Below are 26,001 nucleotides of genomic sequence, written 5' to 3' on the forward strand. Positions count from 1 at the left end.
TCTCTATACACAATACAAGGAGGTCAGGTTAGTGACCACGAAGGGTCGTTCTGGCTTGAGCCTTTTATGATGTTAAGATGTTATGATGTTAAGAGGAAAAGTATAAAACATTAAAATGGAACTTTATTAACCAGGTGACATTATTCTCCTAACAAGAAAGGCTGCTTATTTGAGGACATCTTAAACTGTGGCAAGTTAGATTAGCATCAGTACTGTTCACCCAGAAAAAATGATTAGTGATAAGAAGTTCTGAGTTCTGTTCTAACCTCTCCTACCATAAAGTTCAAGGTGAAAGCTGTAAACTGTTTCAACATGCATGCCAGGCTCAATTAACATTTGTCAAGTGGATTAATAAATGAGTCAATTCATTTGTAAGGCTGAGAATCTATGGCATAGGCAAAAGGCATGACCATGCATCCATTCAGTCATTCAGCAAATGTTTTGGTGATTTACTCTGTGCTAGAAACTGGGACACAAGGGTTAGTAAAATAGTTATGAAACTTCTCAGTCTGGTGGGGAAGACAGACATTACTCAGACTATACACAAATAACTTTATTAATTACAAACTGTAAAGTACTATGGTTGATTCTTACATTTGCTGTACACTCTTTAGGTTATAAAGGACTTTTCACACACATGACTTCATGGGAAGCCGTATAGTATAGGGATCAAGAGCACGGATTTTGATGTTGCAGAGCCCTGGGTCCAAGCCTGCTTTACTCATCTAACTTACAAACTTTGTTCTTGGACAAGTTTCAGAGTTCCACTCTCCTCATCTTTTGAATGCGGGAAAAAATAGGACATTTGTCACAGAGCTATTATTGGACTACAATGAGATACTGCATGTAAGGTCCTCTGCACAATGCCTGACATGTAGTTGCTAAGCAGTAGCTATTATTATGATTACACAAGCTTTTTCTCTTCATAACACTTTTCCCTGCATCCCCCTCTCCTTCCAGAGAAGAGGCAGTATTTGAAATCAAACAGATTTGGGTTCAAATCTCAGGTGAACCACTTACTAGATGCAAAATGGAACTAATAATATCTATCTTAAAGCATTATCCATGGGAGTAAATGAGGGGAAATTTTCAGGGAGCCACACAAGGGTCTAACACATAATAACAAATCTTTTGACTTTGACATCAATTCTTACCCTTCATTGCGTCAACTATGGTCAGGGAAGCAGGATCCATTTCATTCAAGCCACAGCAACTTGAGGCAGGAAGAATCTCCTGGGGCCCCTCCCTCAGGAGTGATGGGTGAGGTCGTCACTGAGACGTTCTGGCCTGTGTAACACGAAGATCTTGGGAGTGACGGGGAAGACAAGAGAAAGCAAGCCCCTGGGCCTCAGGAAGGGAGGTCATTGGTTGTTAGACTTGAGTAATAGGAGTCAACAGAGCCAACTCAGGGTGGCGTTATTAGAGGTATGTTGATATGGGTTTTCATGGGCAGAGCTAAGACAATAACCCTAGATATTGGGTAGTCGGATTTGAGAAAGAGAAATTCAGCTGCAGGGAGGAGACAAAATAAAGGCTACCCTCAAGGCCTCTTCCATCTCAAGCTGCCAAATTGCCCCATGACTCTGGGACTGTGGTGGGTCCAGGAAGTGGGAGTCAGCAACTCTGAGGCATAAAATCAGAGAGGCACTGAATGTTTGGATGGAGTGCCAGGTCCCAAAAAGAATGCCTCTTTGTCTATATGCCATCTATGCCAAAGCAAAACAAATTTATCACCCTCTCCTTGAAACTGCAGAGGAGAGTCTAAAAAGTTTAAGCAATAAAAAAGGGTAAATGGAAATTGATTGTTCAATATCATCATTACTAATTCAAGAAGTATAAAATGATATTGCTAATCTCTTTACCTGGTAAGCTAATTTTATTATTTTATTTTACTAAACATAAATATGTATAAGGGCTCAGGCCCCCAACCGTATTTTCCATCAACTTTTATGAGAGTGTCTCATGCCTTTCAAACAAACATTCCTGTAGTGGTTTTCAGGATTTCACTTTCATAGGGGAGGGTGGGTTAGAGCATTAATGGAACACTAATATGGTAGTGCATAAATGGTGGGGTTCAGGCATCAGATAGTGAGGGGGATTTCAGGAATACTGGAGTAATATATTTTATTTTACTTTTAATTTTATTTTATTGAAGTATAGTTGATTTACAATGTCGTGTTAGTCTCAGGCGTACAGCACAATGATTCAGTTGTACCTACATATATATTTTTTCAAATTCTTTTCCTTTATAGGTTATTGGAAAATATTGAGTATAGTTCCCTGTGCTATATAGTAGTTCAGAGTTACCTTTTGATATCCCGTTACTGTTCCCATAAGACTTGATCAGCCTTGGCTGTATTTCATTGTCTTTAAAAAAACACAAACCATTTTTATATGTTGCTTTTTTTCTTCTTTAACTCCATAGATGGATGGAAAAAAGACGGGTTGAATCTAAACATAGGCTGGATTATGGCAAATTTCAGCTCACTGCAGGAAAATTTCGCAGAGACAAAGCATAGGGTAAAGGTAATTACTACAATTTAAGAACATACTTGCAAGAGGGAGGAGATATGGGAACATATGTATATGTATAACTGATTCACTTTGTTATAAAGCAGAAACTAACACACCATTGTAAAGCAATTATACTCCAATAAAGATGTCAAAAAAAAAAAGATCATACTAATTTACTGAGAAAGTTCTGACTTTTATACAACTGTTTTTATTTGTGATTACCAGTTCACGTCTCTTTCTTAGAATAAAAAGAAGTAGTAGAATGTGAAGAATGAAGTCTCCACAAAAATAATAATGTATTTGTTGAGTAACAGGTATTTAAAAGTTCTTAGACACATTATCCCCATTAATCTTCCTAATAACTTCATGAGATGGTTACTATTATGTTCCCAATTTTTCAGGGGGCCTCAGAGAAGTTGAATAATTTGCCCAAGGCTATATTCACAGCTGGCAAGAGGTGGGGCTGAGACCTGATTCTAGGTCTGACTCCAGGACTGTGTTCATTACCCCGGACCATACTGCTTTCCCCAACCCTAGGATTTTTTGAATTTAACACTCTGCACTCGAAACAGGGGAAAGCACTATGTAACCCCCAAATACTGCTCTCCCCTGGAGCTGCCTGCTACAATAGAGAACTGAGCAGACAGACCTAGAACTATGACTTGCTGGCTGCATAATTTAGGCAAGACTTTTCATTTCTCTTAGCCTTGATATTAGATGGAGATAATAGTCATCATTTGCCATGTTCATTAGACAGGGCTGCTGTAAGAGCCAAATAATTATTAGGAGGGAAGGAGGAGCTCTAGGCAATGTTTTTTTGTCTGAGAAAGCTTCTGTCCTATAAATAGAATCCATTGATTGTCCTCTGGAGTGATTTCCCATCTTCTTTCTCCTGGCTACTGTTATGAATCTCATTTTCATGTTTAGTAAAGAGGAGAATTACGAATTGGCTTGAACATTTAAAGTCTCATTTAAATCCACTCTGGAAAATTGTTTCCCGAGGAGAAGGGAACTGGAGGCTGTCTGAGTGACTCTTCTGAGGGCTCAGTCTGCACAGCGGCCCACCTACTCTCAGTTTGTTTGTTTGTTTTTAAAATTAATTAATTAATTATTGGCTGCACTGGGTCTTCGTTGCTGCCCACGGGCTTTCTCTAGTTGCGGTGAGCGGGGGCTACTCTTCCTTGCGGTGCTCGGGCTTCTCATTGTGGTGGCTTCTTTTGTTGCCGACCGCTGGTCCTAGGTGCATGGGCTTCACTAGTTGTGGCACATGGGCTCAGTAGTTGTGGCTCGCAGGCTCTAGAGGACAGGCTCAGTAGTTGTGGCACATGGGCTTAGTTGCTTCGCGGCATGTGGGATCTTCCCAGACCAGGGCTTGAACCCGTGTCCCCTGCATTGGCAGGCAGATTCTTAACCACTGCAACACCAGGGAAGTCCTCTACTCTCAGTTTGATTTCTTGGTTGTTGCTCCCCACACCTCATCCTACTCAGGTTCATTAGGTACCTCCTGGTTTTCTAAAAGGGTTCTGGGTACAAACGAGGCTCCGGGGCATCCGTGTGTGTGGGGGGAAATCACATGGTTACACAGCTAAGTTTGGTAGAGTGGAAATTCCAGACTTGGTTTTCTACTTGTGGGTTCAGTGCTCTTTCCTTTGTGCCCACTCCTCCCTCCATGAAGTCTTCTCTGGCTATTCTAGCCTCCCTTGAGGTCTTTGGGGAAATAAGCATGCTCTTTAAAATATAGACAGCTCCTAATGTAATATTAGACATGAAAGTACTTAAAGCACAGAGCCTGGTGTGCAATAAATGCTCAAGAGACATCTGAATCAGCACCTGTGATCCTTCTGAGCAACTTAACGCATATTTATTGAGCATTTCCTCTATGCCAGATCTTTTTTTTTTTTTTCCGCCATGCCACGTGGCTTGTGGGATCTTAGTTCCCTGACCAGGGATCGAACCCAAGCCCTTGGCAGTAAATGCACAGAGTCCTAACCACTGGACTGCCAGGGAATTCCCCTTAGATCTTTATATTAAAGATGCCCCTGCTCTTCAGGAGCTTAAAAATTATTCAAAGAGACTGAAATAAACTTAATTGCAACATAATGTGACCCAACGAATTACAAAGAGCTGTGGGATCATGAAGGAAGGACCCTAACCAAGCATGAATAATGATAGTCCCTTGCATTTTATATTGACAGTTTACAAAGTGCTGCTCACATCTCTTACCCATTTAATTTTCACGGGAACCCTCTGGGGTATGATTAATTATCCACATTTTGCTGATGAGGAAGCTAAGACTCAGAGAATTAAAGTGACAGAGTCATAACCAGAAAGCTGGGCAGCAGCTTAAAATAATGAAAAGACCACTAGCCTGGAAGTCTGGACATTTGGCTTGTGTGTCTGTCACTTGTGACTATATGATCTTAGATAAGTAACTTTCCCTCTCTGGGTCTTAGTTTTGTCACCTGTAAAGTAATGTAGTTAGACTAGAAAGGCTCTAAGACCCCTTACAGCTCTGATATTCTCTGGACGAGGAGATAAAGTCTCGGGTTGGGGGGCTCTGGAATTAGATAGACTGGTTGTGTGATTCTGGACAAGTGAAATAGCCTCAATGATTTCATGATAAAGTGGAGATATTAGTAGGGCCCACCTCATAGGGTTTTTATGAGGATTAAGAGTAGTAATACACATGAATGAAACATATTGCCTGGTAAAGAGGAAGTGTTCAACAAATGTTAGCAACAATTATTACTTATTCTAAGAGTCTGTGCTGGGCCTCTTCCTACCACAGCAGTTGTGCATGACAGAGCCTGATTCTGGCCACCCATGGGGTCTTAATAGAAACAGAGCTTGTTTTGTAAAGCTTCAGAATAGTATTTAAGTATCTCTTGAAAATCAGAGACAGTATGGTATAAGGGAAAGAAAGAATCAGTCAAACATGTCATAAAAAAATCCCAGTTTAGGGGACTTCCCTGGTGGTCCAGTGGCTAAGATTCCGCGGTCCCAATGCAGCGGCCCTGGTTCGATACCTAGTCAGGGAACTAGATCCCACATGCTGCAACTAAGAGTTCGCCTGCCACAACTAAAAGATCACACATGCCACAACTTAAGATCCCTTGTGCTGCAACGAAGATCTCACATGAGGAAACGAAGATCCCCTGTGCCATGACAAAGACCCGGTACAGCCAAATATATGAATAAATAAATAAATATTAAAAAAAAATAAAGTGGGTGCATTAAAAAAATATCCCAGTTTAGCTCCTTACCAGCCTTGTGGCCCTAGGCAGATCACTTCACCTCCCCGTGACTCAGACTCCTAATTTGTAAAAGTGAAGATAGATAGTACCAATTTTGCAGGGTTGCTCTGAGGCTTGAATAAGATTATGTGTGTAAAGCATCCAGGACGTCACCAGGACGGCATGCAGTAGGTAAGAATGTAGCAGAGATTGGTGAGACCAAGTGCTAGGTTTCTCTGACTGCTCTTAGGGTATTTAAATCTAGAGATTCTGTGCTCTCTGCTCTCAGGTCTCCAGACCAGTAAAGATGCCAAGTTTTATGCCCCTCTCCACCAGGTACAAGAAGCCATTCAGCAATGAGAACGAGACCTTGGTGGTTCAGTTTTCAGTAAAACACAAGCAAGGCATCCATTGCAGTGGTGGGTTCGTGAAACTCTTTCCTGACACCCTGAACCAGGAGGATATGCATTCAGAATCCGAGTATTACATCATGTTTGGTAAGCTCTCTGATAGCAGTTGCTGTCAGCCCTGTGAGGTCTTAATGAGAGCCACTGTAGTTGTAGAAAAGGCTCAGATGGAAATTTATTTTTTAAAAAATTTATTGTATTGAAGTATAGTTGATTTACCATGTGTTAATTTCTGTTGTACAGCAAAATGATTCAGTTATATATATATATACAGTTTTTATACACACATACACATACTAACATACACATTCTTTTTCATATTCTTTGGAACAGGAAATTTCTAATGTGATAGCTCCACCTCCCTCTGTGGTAAGACTCTTAGAAGACCTGAGAAAAGCAACTCTAAACCTAAATGTTAATATAGAGGTGAAGAGTCACATGGTATTAACAAGGCTGCAGTACAGAGAGACACTTTCCATTTCTAAGAGAAAGAGAAAGGGATCAGAAACTGTGTAGATACCCTCAAATGTACCTTTTACAATAAGGCTTTGTGCTCTGAAGGAGGTTCCTGCCCTCAGGGAGAGAAAGGCACAGAAGGTTAGGGAAATCACCTTTATCCAACATCTGTAGTGCATCCAGTGTTGCATCTGTAACCTCAGTATACTGGCCCTCCTTGGGGCAGTCCAGCTCTTACTTAGCTCAGTTTCAACGTGGTTGATATTTAAAAAAACAAGAAACAATGGCAACTAATCCAACTCCCAAATCATTGGTGAAGAATGTGGATTTTACTGAAGGTTTTTGCAAATTCAGAGGAAAGGGTTAAACTACACATCATAAACCAACATTTCCTTAAAATTCTCTCTAGATATTTTTTCTTTTCCCAGGGAGCTCCAGATCTCTCTCTTGCCCTCGCCAAAATCCTCCTCTTCATCCTTTTTCTGTCTGAATCCCTTCTCCCTCAACTCTCTTTCTTATCTTTCAATCTCTTTCTTCTTTTTCTTTTCTTTTGCTATATGCGGGCCTCTCACTGTTGTGGCCTCTCCCGCTGCGGAGCACAGGCTCCAGACGCGCAGGCTCAGCGGCCATGGCCCACAGGCCCAGCCGCTCCATGGCATGTGGGATCCTCCCAGACCAGGGCACGAACCCGTGTCCCCTGCATTGGCAGGGGGAGCCTCAACCACTGCGCCACCAGGGAAGCCCTCTTTCTTATTTTTCAATCCCTTTCTTAGGTAAACCAATAAAGCACTATGGGGGTCTAAAACATGAGTCTGCTCATCTTTATTTTTTTCAGAATCTACACTTCTCACAAGGCACTTATATCTGTAATGTACATGGTAGTTGTAGTAGGGAAATTGGAAATAGGTTTTTTTAAATGTGATTTTTTTTCCCTTTCAAATGAATATTATTTACTTGATGCTCAAACAACCCAACAAGTTTGGGCTATTATCATCTCCATTTTACAGATGAGAAAACAAAGGCAAGAAATTTGCCCAAGATGAGCAAGTCGGAAGTCAGATTTTGAACCCAGTCTGTCTGGCTGTAAAGCCTGGGCTTTTTCTACTCTACCCTTTTGCCTTCTGCTTGGTGTGGGCACAGGCATATGAATCATTTTTTAAAAGGCAGAATGAAGACATATTTTTAAAAAGGTATTGATGAGGAGTTATGAGATCACAAAAGATGACATGTCCACCTGGGGGCATTTTGGAGAAGGTATTAATTATTCTTTGAAGAATGAGTTAGATTTTAATAAGCAGAAAAGGAGAGAGAGGAAATGTAATTTGGGCATAGGAAACTGTGTGTACAAAAGCTCAGAGACACGAAATTCAAATGCAAGTAGGAAAACGATGAGACCAGTGTAGCTAGAGCACACTGAGTGTGTGTGTGTGTGTGTGTGTGTGTGTGTGTGTGTGTGTGTGTGTGGTACATGCAGGAACATATTTAGGATAGTCAGAGAGCAATAGCATGGGAAATTAGGTAGAAAAACTAGGTTAAAACCTATTCTTGGTGAGACCTTCCTGGTGGCACAGTGGTTAAGAATCCACCGGCCAATGCAGGGGACACAGGTCTGAGCCCCTGTCTGGGAAGATCCCACAAGCCTCAGAGCAACTAAGCCCACGTGCCACAACTACTGAGCCTGCGCTCTAGAGCCAGCGAGCCACACTACTGAGCCCATGTGCCACAACTACTGAAGCCCATGTGCCTAGAACCCATGGTCTGCAACAAGAGAAGCCACCACAGTGAGAAGCCCGCGCACTGCAATGAAGAGGAGCCCCCGTCGCTGCAACTAGAGAAAGCCCACGTGCAGCAACGAAGACCCAATGCAGCCAAAAATAAATAAAAATAAATAACTAACTAAATTTATATTTTTTAAAAAAACCCCTATTCTTGGGCCTTTTCCAGGTTAAGCTCTCTGGACTCACAAATCAACAGTTTCCTCTAAAGCTTTCACAAAGCAGGAAGAGCCCCAGGCTCTGTTTCTAGTTAGGCTTGGGTTTAAAGCCCAGCAACGCTACTTATTAGCTGTTTGAACTTCTGCAAGTTGCTTAACTTTTCTGGGCCACAATTTTCCCAACTAAAAGTGGAGATAGTAATACCTCCTTGTGAGAATTAAATGATGTGGTATTAAGTGCCCGGCACAGGAGGGGCTTCCAGTTGGGTTTGGTCAATGGAATCCTGGCAGAAGATCACAGGGAGGGAGGAGAGTTGTGTCCCTTGACTGAAGGTCACAGCTTATCTCCTGGCTGCCCTCTCTACTGAACTCCTTTTTTTCCTGGGCTTTGGTAACTGCCCCTTCTCCTAGCCCCTTCAAGCTTAGGAGCGGGAATAGCCTGGAGCATAGCATTATTCCTTATATTTTCTCAATGTCCTGCCCCCACCATTTACAACAGTCCCTTTACACAGGTTCGATCCCTCATTGGGGAACTAAGATCTCGAATGCCTCATGGTGTGGCCAAAAACAAAAACAAACAAACAAAGAACAAAAACAGAAAAAACCCGAAACAAAACAAAGAATTAAAATAGTCCCTTTATTAAATTATCCTCAAATAATCCTAAATTTGTGTGTGCTGTCTCTTTCCTGCTATGTCTGTCTTAGCCACAAAACAGGCAAACTGCCTAAAAGTGATGTAAATTCATGTATTGGGATTTAATTTCCAGGCCCTGACATCTGTGGCTTTGGCAACAACAAAGTACAAGTCATCCCTCATTATCAAGGGAGAGAGATACCATGAGAACAACAAGACCATCAAACCCAGGGTGAGTGTGAGGGCTGGTCTTCAGCCTAGGGGGAAGGATAACCATTTTGCATTTGTTATCTCATTTAATCCTTACAACACCCCTGTAAATTAAGTACTATCATCTCCATTTTGCAGATTAGAAAATAGACCCAGAGAAGTGCTGTAAATTACAGGATTTCACATAGAAGCAATTGGTCTGAAAGCCTAGGAAGTCATGTAAGCTTATCTCTTGGAATAATGCTTGCCATGGCCCACTTCCCCACTGCTAGATATTGGAAGAGACGGGGGAGGTGGGGAGTGCTGGACTTAGAAATGGGTGGTGAGTTTACCTTAGTAACATCAGGGTTAGAGAGACCTAGGTTGGCTGGAGGATAATAGCTGGATTTCATCAGCCACTCAACAGGAAATCACTGAATGCCATCTCTGTGTTGGGCCTTGGGCTGGGGATAGGGTGAGCCAGGCATGGCTTCTAATCTCTCAAAACTCAGAGTCCAGTAAAGGTAAGAGTCAAGCAAAGGAGAATGACTACCTAGTCTGATTAGGGTCTGTGAGAGCACAGAGGAGACCCCAACCTGGTGCCTTAGGAAATGCTTCAGAGAAGCACAAAGAAGGTTTCTACTGTGCTGAGTTTTGAATGATGAGCATGAATTGGTCTTGTAAAGGAAGGTGACAATTTTAGGGAGGATTGAGCTACTAGAAGAGGTAATCACATGAGAAAAGTCAAGGAGACTTGAGAAAGAGTAGCACCGCAAGAAGTTTGGCACAAGTAGAGCACAGAGGAGAGGCAGAGACTGAGTCTGGAGAAGACCCTAGGTCCTGGGTCATTGGAGAACTTGTGTTTGGGGCAAAGTCCTTCCCTAGCAGGACTGTGCATACAGGGACTCCCTGGGATCCAGCTCAGGGTAGGCATTGTGCTGGGACCTGCAGATACAACAGATGAGTCAGAAACGACCCCTGCAGTTGAGAAGCTCAGAGTCTAGTGGGACAGACAGAAAAACAGACAAGATCAAAGAATGACCAGAGCTGTGATGAAGGGAAGGATGGGAACTAGGTGACACCAGAGAAGTGTGTACTCAGGAGAATGAGACCTAAAGTCTCTTTTGGGTTAACCAGAGAAATGGGATGAGGGATGTGGTAAAGTGTGTTTGTGACTATGTGGGAAGTGGCATTCAGGAACTGAGGGCCTGTTTTAGATGGTGATTTTAATGCTTGAGGTCCAACAGGGGACTGAAATATTCCTCGTTCCCTTTCTAGATCAATAAAGACACTCACCTGTACACTCTGATCATTCGCCCCAATGCTACTTATGAGGTCAAAATTGACAACCAGCAAGTAGCAGCTGGGGACCTGGAGGACGACTGGGACTTCTTGCCTCCCAGGAAGATAAAAGCCCCCTATACCCGGAAACCAAGGAAATGGGATGAACGCCTACAAACAGAGGATCCTGAAGATAAGAAACCTGAGGTGAGGTGTTTCGATGGGAAGCAGGAGGGGATCTTAGCTGTGGGGATGGGCAAAGGAAGCTAGGAACAATGGAGCAGAAACGGGGAGCATCTTTCCCTCAAGGAGGTGTGTAGCTAAATATTGGTATCCAGAGAGGCATGGAGGGAAGAGGGAAGCACCTCACGTTTATTGAGGATTTACTGCCCCTGCTAGCAGCCTCTATGAGGACAAGGAAAGTGATGCTTAAAAATGAAGTGACTTGCCCAGGCACACATACATTAGAACCAACATTTGAACCTGAATCTCTTTGATTCCAAAGTTATTGATATGGGAAACATGTGGAACATACTCACTGATTCATTATCATTCACTGGAAAGCTGTACTGGATACAGCTATGAATAGAACAATCCAGGGACTGAGAATCCTCCTGGGACTCAGAATCTAGTGAGGGATACAGACAAGTACATAGATGCAGGTCACACTGTGTAATTAATGGTGAGAGTCAGGAAAGCCAAATCCTGTGGGAGCCCCAAACAGGCTCCTAACTCAGGCTGAGTTGGGGTGCAGGTGGTGTTCTGGGAAGGAGGAGGCATGCTTCAGTGATTTGGTTAACCTAGGGATTGGAAAAATAGACTTTGGTGTCAGACAGATATGGTTTGTATCCGAGCTCCACCATTTACTAACTGCGAAACCCCACCTATAAGCAGTTAGACCTTGGGCAAGGAATATAACTGCTGTGAAATTTCACAAACAGGGATTATTATAATACCTATATGTGAAGGTTGTTGTGACGATTAAATGAGCTAATATACATAATTTAATGCCTGGTACATAATAAGTTCTTAATACATGGCATTTATATGTTAATCATGTACTGAATGTCAAACAGTACATTCATTACAGCAAGGGAAATTGAGTTGGAGGAAAAATATTCCAGACCCTGAGAACAGCAGGAGTGAAGGCACATCAGTCAAGTGGAAAGTAACATGGTTATGTAAAGAACTGCAAGCAGCAGTTTAATATTTTAGGAGCATAAAGTTCAAGGTGGAGAGTGATGGAAGATGAGTTGGAATGGTCTGTTGGAGCCAGGTCATGGAGGGCCTCACCTGCTGGGCTGCTGCTCCTGAGGTCAGAGCAGATTCACCCTCATGCAGAGGAGATGCTCAGGGTTCAGCAAGGAGCAGCATGGCACCCAGCAACTGGAATCCATTCTGTAAGGAGAGGCCTGTAGAGAGGTGGGCAGTGGCCCAGCCATGTGTAGGGAGATTCAATGGGCTCCAAACCCAGGGGGAGGGAGGTGTAGTCAGAGAATTAAGGCAGATGATCAAGCAGTGTCTGGATCTTCAGCACCCTGGGAGAATTAGGGACTAGTTTACTTCCAGACCCAGCAGGCAGGCTCAGGGCAGCAAGACTAACCATAGACTCTCCCTCCTGGTGTGGACCATGCACCTGATGTAGTCAGGGTTGGATCAAGGCCTGGGGGAGAGGGGAGAGGCTCCAGGCCTCTATGCTCCCTGTTGAGTAGACCCGGAGAAGGTGGAGACTACTTAGATAGGCTGGGCTCTATCAATTCTATAGCCCCCAGGAGAGGATGCTGACTGTTAATGTCTCAGGAACCACAAAACAGCTGAGGCATCCCAGGAACTAGGGAACTTCATGCTACTGAATGACTGTGAGTCTAGTGGGCTTGGCAGCAAAGCCTTTAGTAAGTCTGGGAAGTGGTCAGCACCAAGGTGAACTGCCAGGTAGATAGAGCAAAACTTTGGAGGCTCCAGAGCAGAAGAAATATGAACGTTAGGACAGGCCATGACTTGGAGCTCTGTCTTAGGAAATAGAAGGGACCTGGGGTACAAGGGAGGACTGATACAGATCTGGGAACATGCTGGGGTACAATGCAGGTCACTAAGAGAGGCCTTCAGGGAGAGGGACACAGGCTAGAAGACTTGTTCTGACAATTGGGGCACATAACTGGGGAACGGAGAGGGCCAGGATAAGGGAAATTCCCATCTTATTTGCGATTAAAGTAGTCAAGGTCAGAAGGATAGAGAATATGAGGAGGCACTGGAGTTGCTTAAAGGCTTTTTCTCTGCTGTATGTTTTGGATTTGTTTGCAGAGCCCTGAGCTGGGTTTTCATAGGAGTGAGGACAGGAGAGCGGCAGGGGTAGGGCGCCAGGTCCAACCCTACTGTACTCTGTACCCCTGTTTCATACCGGCCCACCCATCTACACTCATGGAGGAACATTTTGTTTTAGGACTGGGAAGACCTCGAATGCATCCCAGACCTGGAAGCCAGACGACTGGAATGAGGCAATGAATGGGGGTGGGAAGGGCCCCTGATACCAAACCTGAAGTATAAGGTGAGGGGGTCTCTCCTGCCAATCAGTATGAGAAATAAGAGAGAAGAGATGTAAATTTTAATCTATAGAACAGAAACTCTGAGATCCTGTGGTCATCTTCCTCCTTTCCCCTTCTCCATAAGACTGTAGCCTCATTTGGGCCGTGTTCTCAGGGCTGTGCCTATCTGGGAGAAGGTGGTCAAGGTTGATGCTGGGAGGCAGAGGTCCAGGGAGCCCTAGGCAAGGGATTTGTCCGGAGTGGTGGAAATCAGTCAAAGGAACATGATCAAAACAGGAAATGGGTCTGGGGTCAGGAACCGGAAGTCTCAGAAGTGGTCCAGAAAGGGGAAGGGTAGGACATGAATCAGCCAGGCATGTTGGGGGAGGGTGGGGGAACTTCTTTTTAAGGGCTAAGTCCTGACCTCATGTCAGAAATGAGAGGGAACTAAAGGAATCAACTATCAAATGCTCCAGAGATAATACTGACTGAAACAAACATTGTTTTATTTGGTCACAGTTTCCTACACTGCACACCAGGAAGAGAATGGCCCCAAGTCCAGAGTCCTTAGATGGTGGTTCCCTGTGAAGCTACATTTTCTTAACATCATGAACAAACTTATGCAGAGAGCTGGGACCAGGCTCAGAATGCGTCTCTGCTACCATGTTCATATCCCTCTGGGTAAAAAGGGGGAACCTGGGGGCTTCCCTGGTGGCTCAGTGGTTGAGAATCTGCCTGCTAATGCAGGGGACACGGGTTCGAGCCCTGGTCTGGGAGGATCCCACATGCTGCGGAGCGGCTGGGCCCGTGAGCCACAACTACTGAGCCTGTGTGTCTGGAGCCTGTGCTCCGCAACAAGAGAGGCTGCGTTAGTGAGAGGCCCACACACTGCGATGAAGAGTGGACCCCGCTTGCCACAACTAGAGAAAGCCCTCGCACAGAAACAAAGACCCAACACAGCAAAAATTAATTAATTAATTAATAAACTCCTACTCCCAACATCTTCTTTAAAAAAAAAAAAAGAAAGGGGAACCTGGAAGAGTCTTGTGCATTAGCTCAAAGAAAGGGAGAGAAGCTCAAGGAATCCTGCTCTGAATCCTTATGCCTAATTGATTAATCTTTCTGATTGCATGAGAAGAATGGAAAAATACTAATGCCGTGTTCACTCTTTGGTGCTTTGCTTAGGGACAATGTAAACCTCGGATCATTCACAATCTCAGTTACCAGGGGGAGTGGATTCATCCAGAAATAGACAACCCTGAATATAAGCCCGACCCAACCATTTGTCACTATTATAACATTAGTGTCCTTGGCCTGGACCTTTGGCGGGTAAATCTCTCTGGGCTCAGAGCCAGGGAAGAACAGTCCCTCTAAAGGTTCCACAAAGTAGAAAGAGCTCCAGGCTGGAAATTACAAAACTTGAGTGAGTCTTGACCTTTCTAAACCTCAAACTGTTCCTCTTTAAAATGAGATTAATTATATTCATCCTAATAATTACAATAGCTAAAATTTATTGAGTCTCTACCATGTACCGAGCACTATTTCAGAGACTTTGCAAGTGCCATTTAACTCTCACTATGAAATCTCCTACTTCTAAATGTGAAAACTGACGTTCAGCAAAGTTAGCTAACTTGCCTGAAGACACATCTGGTAAGCAGAAAAGCTGGAATTTGAATGCAGGCCTTTCTGAGGCTAGATTCAGTGTTCCAATACTTTATACTGCTAGGCCGGTCCTATGTAAATCTTGGGGTAGTTCTGGAAATAAAAGGGAATCAGAGATGTGGTAAATCTTTGAAATATTAAAATCCCTAGATAGATGTTGGGACTGATTGTCCCAGCCATGATGACAAATCCTGACCTAGCCTCCCTCTTCTCTGCCAGTTACCTTTCCTGGCTCTGATTTGAAGGAAGAGAGGAGGGCTCAGGTACTCAGGCCTTCACAGAGTTGTTTTCTTCCAATGAGACCTGATGTTGAAAATGCGAGGATTCTTTCCCAGCTCAGGAGAAAGAGAGCACCTCAAGTGCCTGCCTCAGAGTGAAAGCTTTAGCCCAGGAGACCTCTTGGAAACTGAAACCTATCAATACATAGTCTTGGAATTCCCTTGGAGAGGAAGGGGAAGTGAGCATTAATATCCCTTATTATTACCCTGTATTATGTTTGAGAGAATTGAGAATCAGAAATGTCACATGATGTGCCCAAGAACACACAGCTAGTGCATGGGAGAGACAGGATTCAAAGGTCTGTCAGCCCGTAAAGTCCTTGTTTACTGATTACACCCACCGTACAATAGAGCCTCTAGAAACTGCAGCCACTTGTCCTTGGGTGTATCCTGGAATGTTCTACAGCCAGTGAAATCTCTGTCTCTGACCAGTGATTTCTACAGTTCAAGGCTGCTAAAGGTCTCTTGAACAGACACCCCCAATTTGAAGCTTTCTTGGTTTATTTATTTATTTTGACTTTCTTGTTTCCCTGGCTCAGTGAGGCCAGCACACAAGTGTAAGGAGATGATGTATGTAAATTACCATGTGCATAGTAGGGGTTCAGGAGAGAAGGAAGAAGAGAGACATATGTCCTTCTTTTGTTCCTTTTTTCTCTGAAGAATGTGGATACAGTTTGTACAAATTCCCATTGTTATCTCTTTTTTTTTCAGTTGTCCCTTTTTAATAAATAATAGGAACTTTCTACATCTTGAAAAAATATGTGGTCATATTAATATGCCTAATCTGATTGTTTCCTTAAAATGCATTGGGTTTTTTTTTTTCCACTGAAAACATTAAGGCACACACTTTAAACAGTTTCTTTGTTCATATACAAAATTTAAAAATTATTTGACACTAATTGCTCTGAGTTCTATCTTCCTCCTCAAGTAGGCAAACCTTTCTATTTGAGAATTTAAACCATGCTGAAGGAGTGTTTCTCAAACTTTAACATGCGTATGAATCACTCAGATCTTAATAAAATGCAGATTCTGATCCAGCAGGTCTGGGACAAATCCTGAGAGACTACATTTCTGAAACTCCAGCATTATCTCTTTTTTTTTTTTTTTTTTGTCTTGTGATACAGTTCTGTACAACGCTGACATCACCCTTGCAGGCATCCTTTCCTTTTAAGTTCTAGTTGGGTCTGGCACTCCCAAGTCCTACTCCACCCTACCCACTCAGCCAAACCAACACATCCAGTTTATCACAGGGCCCCTGCACCTCACTGGAAAAGCCTAGAGACTCTCAGCATAGAGATGGGCTGGAATTCTCTCACCTGCCCTGCGCCAACCCGGGGTTCCAGATGCTCTGTGAGTCCATCGCCCTCTGCATCAGGTCCTAGCCTAGTAAGCTGCTTAATCTTCCTGCTTAGTCCCTGACCCATCCTGCTCTCTGTTCCTACACTCCCATACACAGTCCCTTTTCTTTTCTTTCCTTTTTTTTTCCTTAGGCAGAAGATACTGCATTCTTTCATCAGGACAGAGGCTAGGAGGAGATGGCAGTGGACAAAAAAATTCTTTCTCTTAGCTTTGGGACTCCTTATGATCTCTGAAGGAGTAGTGACACAAAATGCAATGAATATAGCCTAACAACCATAATGCAAAGCAATTGACATTCCTTAGGTCATATGGTCTGTGTCACAGACCTGTGGGGCTGGAGGGTAGGGCTTATCATCTCCGTTTTACTGACCAGGAAGTGGAGGGCTTAGAGAGGTGACTTGACTTGTCAAGATCCCATAGCTAGTAAGTGCCCAAACCTATACTCTTTCCATTTTATGATTCAAGTGGGACATCACAGGAAACCAGGTAACTTTCAGTGAATTAACTTTTTAGGCTTTACAGTCTCACAAAGCTCTTTCTCACATATTCTTTTCTCCTGAGAACTGTAAGAAGAAAGCAGGGAAATTATATTTTCTTCCATTTTCCAGATAAAAACATGGAGGCACAGAAGAGATATGAGTAAACCAAGGTCCCTCCACTAGTGAGTTGTAGGAAGCAGGACTGGCCCTCATGTCCTGATTCGCAGTTGGAGGCAGAGCCAGGAGTTTAGTGTAGGGGGATGGCGGTAAGTGAGCACCAAAGAGAACAGGGGAGATTGGAAACATTTCTCCTGCGAGTAGAAAAAATGGAAGAGCCAAAAAATGAGCAGTTCCCTGACCAAGACTGCTGACAGCTCAAGAAGGAAAAAAACAGAACAAAAAATAAATCCCAACTCACAAAAAGAAAAAAAATCCCAAAGAAAAAAATCGTAAAGTTGCATAAGGAATTATTAAAACCAATTTTTTAAATGGCTCAGAGGAAATTAACGATCTTTATTCAAAGTGGCTATTTTGTCATTTATTTTTCTGCTGAAGGCAGGGTTGGGGGGATGATGTAAGCCAAATAAAAGTCTTTCTTATTTAAAAAAGGCAAAACAAAACGAAACATTTTTCAAACCCTAGAGGAAGGACACATGATAACTCATGCTGCAAACTTTCTCGTGGTCACACAACGGCTCTCACACAATTAACTTGCTGATTTATTTAACATATAATGCTAAAGCAAAAAAAATCCAGAATGACTCTCCTTTTGTTTCTTTTGAAACATATCCAGATAATGAAAAGTTATGATAATAACTATTATCATTTATCGAATGACTGTTATCTGCTAGACACTGTGCTTTACATATATTATTTCTAATGCTCATGACAACACTTCAAGTGAGTTAGTTTTAATACTTCACTTATGAGGGAATAGGCTCAGAGGAGTTGAGTAACTTCCCCAAAGTCACACAGCTAGTATGTGGTTGAGCTGGTCTGTCTGACTCCATGACTGCTGCTCTTTCTATTTTGTTCCTTTATCATTAATAAACACTGAAATTATTATATACCGTTGACTTGATTCATCCTTTTCTTTAATTGTAAATATTAAATATGTTATTTTAAGAAAATAGAGAAATATGGTAGAGAATCTAAATTATGCTTGCACTTCTTGTTGAACCTTTTCTTTTCCCCGTATTCTTTTAGTTTTTCTGATTATATTGAGGAGAGAACCTTAAAAAGGACATCTATAAGTGGCAGCAGAGACTATCAATCTGAGCTGGGGCAAGAGCCACTGGACAGCAATTTGGAGCCTAGCAGAATGATGAAAATTTCTTCACAGCCCTCTGAAAGAGTGGTCACAGGCTTGGAGAACACAGAACCTTGGGAAACAGTAACGTAACTTCTTTCTAGAGCAGATCAGCTAAGGTGGTACAGCATTCTGGACCCTCTGTGCTCTTAATCATCTTTGTATTCCCTCACTCCACCTCAGTTATTGATTAAAATCTCTGGTCCGTGGCCTGGGAATCTGCATTTAGCAAAGCTTCCAGTTGATTTTTTAAAGCCTTTTGACCTAGTTCTAATAATCCCATTGTTTTCATTTCAACAGGTGAAATCAGGCTGCATCTTTGATAATTTCCTTCTTACAAATAATGAAGAGTTTGCAGAAGAGGCTGGAAATAAGACCTGGGGAATAAGAAAAGTAAGATTTTTCCCTCCCTTGGATTTCCAGGTGTCTGACTCTTCAGTTGGGCACTGTTCTCTGCATTTAAAAAATCAGTCTCACAGTCATTGTCTCATTTGCTGGTTAAATGGCCCTGAGAGGCAGGGTAAAGAACTTGTATTCATTGGACATCTACGACCTTGTACTTGACTCTATGACCACTTTCCAAAAGTCTTCCCACTAAGCCCTTAAAACAAACCAGCAAGACAGGTATTGTTATTCCCGTTTTTCAGATGTAGGAATTGAGATTCATAGAGTATAGATGAACTGTACAAGGTCACATGCAGCCTTTAACTTGTTGAGTTAGAATGCACACTCCTTCTGTGTCACACGCCCTGCTCACAGTGTGGTGATCTAGAAGGGAGCCACTGAACCCATTTCTGATGGATGACTTGGAGAAAGAAGCAAGATGTTAGTGCTGTTTACCAGTTTCCCTGCTCTCCTAGAACTATTTTACGGGTGGAGTGATACTTAGGACAATGGCTTCTTCTTGGTGCCACCCTTCATCCAGACCTCCTGGTTCTGGGCCATTCAAGCGCGTTTGTGGCCAATGCTTGATTACCCAAAAGGCAGACAAGGCTCATGGTTAGAGCACCAGCAAAGCACAAGCATTAAAAAGAAATTTATTTATATTTTTGGCTGTGTTGGGTCTTCGTTGCTGTGCGTGGGCTTTCTCTAGTTGCGGCAAGTCGGGGGGGCTACTCTTCGTTGCGGTGCTCGGGCTTCTCATTGTGGTGGCTTCTCTTATTGAGGAGCACGGGCTCCAGGCACGCGGGTTTCAGTAGTTGTGACATGTGGGCTCAGTAGTTGTGGCTTGCGGGCTCTAGAGCGCAGGCTCAGTAGTTGTGGCGCACGGGCTTAGTTGCTCTGTGGCATATGGGATCTTCCCAGGCCAGGGCTCGAACCCATGTCCCCTGCATTGGTAGGTGGATTCTTAACCACTGTGCCACCAGGGAAGTCCCAAAAAAGAAATTTTTGAGAGAACTTTGATACTTAGCATTTTCAAAGAAGCATTGACATAGTCATCATGGAAAAAAATAAAAATTAGACTTTTTACACTTCTTAGTCTGCTTTTGTTTTGTTTTTACTTTGAGGTTATCATCTAATACTGTTATTTTTAAAATAAATTTATTTATTTTATTTTATTTATTTTTGTCTGCGTTGCTGCGCGTGGGCTTTCTCTAGTTGCGGCGAACGGGGGCTGCTCTTTGTTGCAGTGCACGTGCTTCTCACTGCAGTGGCTTCTCTTGTTGCGGAGCACAGGCTCTAGGCGCGCGGCCTTCAATAGTTGTGGCACACGGGCTCAGTAGTTGTGGCTCGTGGGCTCTAGAGTGCAGGCTCAGTAGCTGTGGCGCGCAGGCTTAGTTGCTTCGCGTCATGTGGGATCTTCCTGGACCAGGGATCGAACCCGTGTTTCCTGCATTGGCAGGCGGATTCTTAACCTCTTTGCCACCAGGGAAGTCCTCTAATATTGTTTTATTGAGGAAATATTACATATTGGTCAAGAGCATGAGTTTTAGAGCTAGATTGCTTAGGTTCAAATCCAGGCTCCATTACTTACTAGCTGTACAACCTTGGTCAAGTTGTTTAACCTCTCTGATCTTCAGTCTCCTCATCTATAAATTGGGAATGATGATACCAATTGTCTTTTAAGTTCCTGGCATATAGTAAGTGCTCAATACATGGTACTTATTATTATTAACCTATATATTCACTTGGCGAATATTTGTTGAGTGCTTGTTCAAAGCACTGTTGTAGTTGTTGGAGATATACCAGTGAAATAAAACAGAGAAGTTTCTGCCCTCATGGGGCTTACATTCAGTCAGGGGAGCCCAACAAGAAACATATAAAGAAGTAAATATATATGCATGAGATGGTGAGATAAACTACAGAGAACAATAAAGCAATAGAGAGGGCTGTCATCATGGGGGTTTTGCTCTTTGGTCAGGAGAGGCTTTGTTGAGTAAACAACATTTAAGAGACTTGGAGGAAGTAAGGAGCAAACCACGCAGATGTTTGGGAAGAAGAGCCTTCTGATAGAGAGAATAGCAAATGCAAAGTCCCTGAAGTAGAAGCATAACTTGCTTGTCTAAGAAAAAGTAAGAAGTACAGTGTGACTAGAGCTGAGTGAGAAAGAATGAGAGTAGTTGGGGCCACTTCCCTGAGTAAAATGGGGAGCCATTGGAGCCATTTTTAGCAAAGGAGTGATATGAACTGGCTCATAGATTAAGATGTTACTCTGGCTGCTGCATTGCAAAAGTCTATACGAATGAAAAAGGACTATAGGGGAACAAAGGCAGAAGCGAGTGGTAGTGGTGGAGGTAGAGGAATGCTCAGATTCTAGATCCATTTTGAAGGTTAAACTCACAAGAGTGATGGATTAGATACAAAATATGGGTTGGAGTAAAGAGGGATGGCTCCAAGGTTTTTGACCCCAATGACCAGAAGGATGGAGTTATTGAGGATGAGCTTTGGGGCACCCCAATAGTTGGAGATCAGGGAGATAAAGTGGAACCAGCAAACAAAACAGAAAGGGTAGCCGGCGAGGTAGGAAGAGAACCAGGACATTATCCTGTAGGCCAAGTGAAGAAAGTATTTTAAGGGGGAAAGTAGTGATCAATTGTATTGAATGATCAAGAAAGATGAGGACTGAGAATGGACCACTGAATTTAATAACATGGGGTTCATTGGTGACTCTGACAAGAGCAGTTTCAGTGAGACGTATAGGGGAAAAAAATGGGTCCAAGAAAGAATGGAAGGAGAAAAACTAGAGACAGCAAGTATAAGCTAGTCTTTTGTGGAGTTTTGCTGTAATAAGTGTAGAGAGAATAGGGTGGTAGGTAAAGGGAAATGTTGGTCAAGAATTTTTTTTATATACAGTAGATCTTCCTGCCTGCTTGTATGTTAATGGGAATGATACAATAAAGAGAAAAAAACAATATAGGAGAGAAAGAGGAGAATTTCTAGAACACTGTTTTTGAGAATATGAGAGTGGATGACATCTAGTGCCCAAGAAGATGGGTTGGCTTTCCATAAGAATATGGATATTTTATCCATAATCACAGGAATAAAGAATGACTATATAAGAATTAATACAGGCAGGTGGGTAGATTTGGTGGTGGGAGTATATGTAGTTGTATTCTCTGGGAAGCAGACACCAAGATGGTGTTAGAAATGTAGGCGATTTACTGGGGATAATGCCTGGGAAAGATGAAGGGTAGAGGGTGCAGGAATAGGCACCTGTGAAAGGAGAGAGGAAAAGGAGAATTGGGTAGGAATTATAGTCAAGTGCAGTGCAGCTCTGAGAAAGTCTTGCTAGCCCAACATTGCTCCAGGGGAAAAGGAGAAGGAGGGTGAACCAACCACAGAAATATAGTAGGCTCATCAGTTAGCATTAAGGGCTCACTTGAGTTTAGTTTTTGGTTTTTTTTTTTTAATTGTCAAATGTCTTGGCATTTAAAAAATTTTTTTTATATTGGACTATAGTTAATTTTTGAGTTTAGTTTTAATGAGTTTAAAATGAGAACAATCTGTTTTTACTATTTTCTCTAGCCATTTTCTCTGCTTAGGTGCAGGCCTGGCAAGTTGGATTTAACCAGATTTGAAGATTTGCCCAACTAAGGGAGGGAAGGGCAAAGGAGTTGAGGATGTTTGCAAGAGAGTAATCACATAAAAATAAAGAAAGCAGGAAAGGGAAGATATGAGTTGGTTGAGGTCTAATGAAAAGGAAATGGTTTAACAAGTTGTTATAGGTGCAGGTGGGCTTGAGGAGTTGGTAGAGTTGGTCTTTTGTTGCCTTTGGCAAGAACTGTTTTGGTAAGGATCGGAGGTTGGGAACAGATCAGTGAGTAGAGCAGTGAGAGGGAAGTGAAGAAATAGAGACATTAAGTGTAGCCAGTGCTTTCCAGGCATAAGAAAATGAAGGCCTGATTGAAAGAGAGAATGTGGGAATAACGTGGGAAACACAACAAGATGTCAAGCACTTGCTCCCACTAGGATTGTCGAAGGCCCTATCCTACTGGGCATGCAGGTTCTCAATCTAGCTTTGTCCCCCAGGTCTGGGTAGAAGACCACCAGATTCTCTAGGTGAGGATTAAAGCCCTAGAGGAGTTTAGACTGTGTCTTTTTTTTTTTTTTTTTTTTAATTCTTGGCTGTGTTGGTTCTTCGTTGCTGCACGTGGGCTTTCTCTAGCTGCAGCGAGTGGGGGATACCCTTCATTGTGGTGCGCGGGCTTCTCATTGCAGTGCCTTCTCTTGTTGCAGAGCATGGGGTCCAGGCACGTGGGCTTCAGTAGTTGTGGCACAAGGTCTCAGTAGTTGTGGCTTGTGGGCTCTAAAGCGCAAGCTCAGTAGTTGTGGCGCACAGGCTTATTTGCTCCACGTCATGTGGGATCTTCCCGGACTAGGGATCTTCCCGGACTAGGGCTCGAACCCATGTCGAACCCATCCGCCTGCATTGGCAGGCGGATTCTTAACCACTGTGTCACCAGGGAAGTCCCAAGGACTGTGTCCTTTCTTTAAGGCCCCTCTGAGTAGTAAAATTTATGAAGACAGCTCTAAGGATCAAATTCTAGCACCTGGATGAACACATTAGAGAACTCAGAAGTCCCGTTTCTGACTGCAAACTTGTACTGGCTACAGTTCAAAAGCAAATTCAAAGAGTTCCATAAAGGTTGTTTTACTGTGATATAGCAGAAAGAGGACCAGACTTGGAACCAGAAAACCTGGTTTCTAATTCTAGTTCTACCACTCACTAGCTATATAGCTTGGGGAACTGATTTAATCAGTCTGAATCTCGTATTCCTCATCTAGAAGGTGGGAGCAGTAACACCTCATACACTGCTGTAAGGAATAGAAATAATGTGTGTAGACTGTCTCATACCATGCTTAGCAATACTGTAGGCATTCAGTAGATGTTTGTTGAATCTGAACCAATTTTATTTATGAACAAATTACACACACACACACACACACACACACACACACACACACACACACTTCTCTCCACCCCACACATACTGAAAATTTATAGGTAAATAAACACCATACCAGAAATCTTTAAGAGTGTGGGAAGATGCCAGACATTTCTAAAGTGAGTTATCTTTGTTTATACCATCTGTAAATTATTTTGAAATTCCACACTCTAAACAGGACATAGAGAAGCAATGGAGAGAACTGTACAAAGAAATGGAAAAAAGAAAACAGGAAAAAGAGGCCAAGAAGAAAAAGGAAAAGGAGGAAGAAAGGGAAGATGACATCTGGGGAATTGAAGAGGGAAGTGAAGAGGATTCTGCTGAGGACCCAGGAAATTACAGGCAGCTGAAGGAAGATGATGATAAAAGAGCATTTCTGGGTAAAAATGTAGAAGTCCATGTTGATCAGAGGATGAACTATAACTGGGTAACAAGTGGTTACTACTCAGAGGCAAATGATGTTGCTTAAAAGGTAGAATGTTCATGGTTTGGCAAAGTCTGGGGAGCAAAATTACTTGCTTTCTCTGAATGAACATTGAATTTGGATTTCTATATCCCATCTCCTTTGCTCTGTATGACCTTGGGAAAGTCCCATCACTTCTTGAGGCTTCTCTTGTCAATGGAAAGGGAGTGATAATTCCTGTTTCATGAGGCTGCTGTAAGGATTAAATTAGATATGTGTGCAAAGTGCCTGATATAAAAAGACAGTCAACAAATAGTAGCTATTACTACTTACCATTATCATGGTATTTATAAAATAATTGACAGTAAAAAAGCCTCTGTATAAACCTGAGCCTCACTTTCAACTTATTCCAGTATATCCAGTGATGTTATTACAGATGTAAATCTGTATTATTTAGTATTTACTGAGCAGTTCTGATAGCTGTATTTGTGGGCGATGATGCTTGATGTTTTCTCTTGCAGGTGTATCAAGCACTTAAAAACAAAATCAGACTTCCTCCTAACATAAACAAAGATACTTTGTGAAACTCCTTTTGCTTCTCTGCTGTTTTGTGCAGTAATTTTAAATTAATTATTACTTGTTTGCAGGTTTGCTGGTTTTATAGTTATCCTTTCTGTACCATTGGCTCACTATATTATTATATGCATTCACATAGCTCTTTACAGATCACAAAGCACTTTCCTATAAATTTGAGCAACTACTGCAATGTGCTCATTTAATCCTCAGAACAGCCATTGTAGAGGATACCATTATTATCTTCCTTTTACAGATGCAGAAACTGCTAAAAGGAGGCAAGTCACTTGCTCAGGGTCAAATAACCAGTAAGGGGAGGGACACGTATCTGAACTCAAGTTTGTCTGGTTCCAAAGATTATCCTTCCATTGCATTAGGCTGTTTGTTGAATGAGTGAGTAAATATCTATTACGACTGAGTACAGATAGTAGGCAAGTCTCACATGGAAAAAAATACCCTTTTAACAAAAATAATCATAAAGTAATTTTCCTCTTTTAAAAATTTTCTCAAAAAATAAACATACAAACAAGTAGCTGCATGAAGTGTGACAGCCTTTTCATAAGAAGCTAATGTGGTTGCCAGGTGTTCAAGGCGACCATGGTTGATTCCTGGCCCTACTTACTTATCAGCTGTATTACCTTAGGCAAGTAATCTAACTTGCCTGTGGGAGTTATTTTCCGTGTCTCATTTTTCTGTGTCTCATTTTTCACATTTGCAAACTCAGCTGTGAGGATTAAATGCTGACTCTTCCTTCCTTTATTTTACTAGGACTACACCAAAAATTAATCCCAGTCTAGCTGGAGAGTCAAGCCCAGACACAATTATCATATTATAGCACAGGGCTACAAATTTAGGTCTGGAACATCATAGGTGCTCAATAAATATTAGTTAAAAGAATGAACAAATCTCTGACTGGTGCTTTCAGGGAAGAGTTCACGAAGGAAGTAACTTTTGAACCAGCTCTTGAAGAATTCATGAGTCTGTCTTTCAGAGGAGGATATGTGTGAACCAAATTTCAGAGTCAAAGAGCAGGGCACCTGTATGACAGGAGTGGGGTGGTGAGGTCAGGGAGAAGCAGCAAGAACTCCTTCTTCCTTCTTTCCCGTAGGTTGGAGTTGGCTGTAGTGTCTGGGCCTGACAATCTTTGGAATGTTCTGGTTTGGAAAACTTGCCTTTGCAGGGAGGCAAAACTTTACCTCTTCCCTCTTAGGGTCTTCAGCTGGGCCTTAGAATTTAGGTAACGTAAGACAGATGCACTGGAGAAAAACATACAAATTTATTCAATGTAAGTTTTATGTGACACGGGAACCCTCATAAGGAAATGAAGACCCAAAGAAGTGGCAAAACCTAAATGCTTTAATACTAGGTTAAACGAAGAGAGG

The 26,001-nt window shown here is 42.4% G+C and overlaps 1 long non-coding RNA gene across 2 annotated transcripts; it reads left to right on the top strand.

The window, feature by feature from the left end:
* Positions 1–4,464: 4,464 nt before the first annotated feature.
* Positions 4,465–26,001, top strand: LOC113621584 (uncharacterized). 2 transcript variants are annotated; one of them, XR_003433228.1, is made up of 6 exons: positions 4,465–6,244; positions 9,311–9,409; positions 9,526–9,606; positions 10,645–10,854; positions 18,154–18,649; positions 23,822–26,001. It is a non-coding gene; the product is annotated as an uncharacterized LOC113621584 (long non-coding RNA). The 2 variants fall into 2 exon arrangements; XR_003433227.1 differs by lacking the exon at positions 9,526–9,606.

Source organism: Aethalodelphis obliquidens, unplaced genomic scaffold (genome assembly GCF_003676395.1).
Source record: "Aethalodelphis obliquidens isolate GAN/ISIS:26980383/991018 unplaced genomic scaffold, ASM367639v1 scaffold9, whole genome shotgun sequence".
NCBI classification, from domain to species: Eukaryota; Metazoa; Chordata; class Mammalia; order Artiodactyla; family Delphinidae; genus Aethalodelphis; species Aethalodelphis obliquidens.